We start from the raw sequence: 3,388 nt of genomic DNA, 5'->3' as shown, positions 1-3,388 counted from the left end.
CGTATTCAAATGCTAATGTCTTGCAGAAATGTCCTTACAGACATACCCTCACAGAAATAATGTTTTACGAGCTACCTGGACATTCCTCAGCCCAGTCAAATTGGCACATAATGTTAACTATCAGAGATCATGAGCTGAGAAATTTAGTCAGCCTCTAGAAACTGGAGGGGGAAGGAAAGGCACTTTCCTTTAGAGCTTCCAAAAGAAATACAGCCCTGCCCATACCTTGATTTTAGCCCAGTGAAAGCCAGTTTGGGCTTCTGACCTGCAGAACTGTGAGATCACACATTTGTGCTTTTTGAAGCCACCAGATTTGTGGTAATTTGTTACAGCAGCCACAGAAAATGAATGCAGGTGGATTCCAATTTTGGAAGACTGTCAAAATTGCTTTATTAAAAGCATTTTTTAAAGTTATTCTTTTTTATTTTTAATTTTTTAAACTTTATTTTATTTTGGGGGGTACATGTGAAAGTTTGTTACATAGGTAAACTTGTGTCATGGGGGTTTGTTGTACAGATTATTTAATCACCCAAACATTAAGCCCAGTGCCCAATAGTTATCTTTTCTGGTTCTCTCCTTCCTCTCATCCTCTACCCTCAAGTAGGCCCCAGTGTCTGTTGTTCCCTTCTTTGTCTTCATAAGTTCTTATCATTTAGCTCCCATTTATAAGTGGGAACATGCAGTGTTTGGTTTTCTGTTTCTATGTTAGTTTGCTAAGAATAATAGCCTTCAGTTCCATCCATGTTCCCACAAAAGACGTGATCTTGTTTTGTATTTTTTTATGGCTGCATAGTATTCCATGGTGTATATGCACCACATTTTCTTTATCTAATCTGTCATTGATGGGCATTTAGGTTGAGACCATGTTTTTACCATTGTGAATAGTGCTGCAATGAACATTTGCATGCATATGTCTTTATGATAGAATTATTTATATTACTTTGAGTATATACCCAGTAATGGGATAGCTGGGTCGAATGGTAGTTCTGCTTTTAGCACCTTGAGGAATAGTCATATGCTTTCCACCATGGCTGAACTAATTTACACTCCCACCAACACTGTATAAGTGTTCCATTTTCTCCACAACCTCACCAGCATTGGTTATTTCTTGACTTTTTAGTAATAGCCATTCTAACTGGTGTGAGATGGTATCTCATTGCAGTTTTCATTTGCATTTCTCTAATGATCAGTGATATTGACCTTTTTTTCGTATGCTTGCTGGCCACATGTATGTCTTCTTTTGAAAAGTGTCTGTTCATGTCCTTTGCCCACTTTTTTAATGGGGTCATTTGTTTTTCTCTCGTAAATTTAAACAAAGTTCTTTATAGATTCTGGATATTAGACCTTTGTCAGATGCATAGTTTGCACATATTTTCTCCCATTCTGTAGGTTGTCTGTTTACTCTGTTGATAGTTTCTTTTTACTGTGCAGAAGCTTTTTAGTTTAATCAGTACAATTTGTCAATTTCTGGCTTGTTGCAATTGCTTTTGGCATCTTCATCATGAAATCTTTGCCAAAGCCTATGTCCAGATGGTATTTTCTAGGTTATCTTCCAGGGTTTTTACAGTTGTAAGTTTTACACTTAAGTCCTTAATCCACCTTGAATTCATTTGTGTAAATGGTGGAAGGAAGGAGTACAGCTTCAATTATCTGCATATGGCTAGCCAGTTATCGTAGCACCATTTATTGAATAGGAAGTTCTTCCTCCATTGCTTGTTTTTGTCAACTTTATCAAAGATCAGATGGCTGTAGGTGTATGGCTTTATTTCTGGGCTCTCCATTCTGCTGCATTGGTCTATGTGTCTGTTTTTGTACCCGTAACATGCTGTTTTAGTTACTGTAGCCTTGTAATATGCTTTGAAGTCAGGTTGATTCCTCCAGTTTTGTTCTTCCCACTTAGCACTGCCTTGACTATCTGAGCTGAATTTTGGTTTCATGTAAGTTTTAAAATTGTTTTTCTAATTCTGTGAAGAATGGCATTGGTAACTTGACAGGAATAGCCCTGAATCTGTAAAGTGCTTTGGGCTGTATGGCCATTTTAACAATATTAATTCTTCCTATCCATGAGCATGGAATATTTTTCCATATGGTTGTGTCATCTCTGATTTCTTTGAGCAGAGTTTTGTAATTCTCATTGTAGAGATCTTTCACTTTTCTGGTTAGCTGTATTCCTAGGTATTTTATTCTTTTTGTGGCAATTGTGAATGGGATTGCCTTTCTGATTTGGCTCTTGATTTGGGTACTGTTGGTGTATAGTAATGCTGGCGATTTTTGTAAGTTGATTTTGTGTCTTGAAACTTTGCAGAAGTTGTTTATCAGCTAAAGGAGCTTTTGGGCCAAGGCTATGGGGTTTTCTGCCTTTTGCAACAGCATGTTTAAACCTTGAGGACATTATTCTAAGTGAAATAAGTCAGATGCAGAAAGACAAGTACTGAATGATCTCCCTCATATGTGGACTCTAATAAAAAGTCGAACTCATAGAAAAAGAGTAGAATGGTGATTACCAAGGGTTTGGGGGTGAGGAGAGAGGGAGATATTGGTCAACTGGTACAAACATTCAACTGTAAGAGGAATGAGTTCTGGAGACCTCATGTGCAGCATGGTGACTGTAGTTAATAATAATGTATTATATACTTGAAGTTCGCTAAGGGAGTAGATCACAGGTGTTCTCACCATTAAAAATAAGGTAACTATATGAGGGGATGAATATGCTAATTCCCTTGATTGTGGTCATCATTTTGCTACCTATCTAAGCATCACACGTGCACCCTCTATATAACTTTTTGTTAATTATACCTCAATAAAGCTGGAAACAAACAAAAAACCCTGCAACTACTTCCCCCAAAAGACCATAGAAATCTCAAAATAAAAGAAAAATAAAAAGATGGAAATATTTGAAGAAATTATGGAGATACATTTTTCTAAAATTAAAGGAAAACAAAAGACCTCAAGTATAAAGGTTTGGTATCAATAAGCTGTGCTATGTAAGAAACAGCCTCAAAATTGATAGCATGCTGCAGTGAGGATTTATTCCTGCTTGAAGAGTGTGCAGAGTAACTGGAGCAACTCTCTGAATATGTTCAGAGAAAGCCCAAATCAAAAATTTCTAAGTAATATCAACATGATGATGGCATGTGTGTGTGTGTGTGTGTACATGTGTGTGCATGCTTGCGAAGGCCAAAGGAGTATAACAGTGTTAGGGGTATAAAATTTGGATCTTTTACCTAGTTATCAGCCACCACCACATACTTCTCCAAAGTCTAAAACCTAGAAATACTGCTTTGGTTCAGTGAATGTGTGTGTATCAGTCAGCTGTTGGCCCAGAAGTGCTGCATAACAAACCACCCCTACCCTGTAGCTAACCACAGTGAGCCTTCATTTTCAGGCA

The sequence above is a fragment of the Hylobates moloch genome, unplaced genomic scaffold (assembly GCF_009828535.3).
Source record: "Hylobates moloch isolate HMO894 unplaced genomic scaffold, HMol_V3 SCAFFOLD_21, whole genome shotgun sequence".
Classification (NCBI taxonomy): domain Eukaryota; kingdom Metazoa; phylum Chordata; class Mammalia; order Primates; family Hylobatidae; genus Hylobates; species Hylobates moloch.
The sequence above is the reverse complement of the archived record's forward strand: the minus strand, read 5'-3'. Positions refer to the sequence as shown.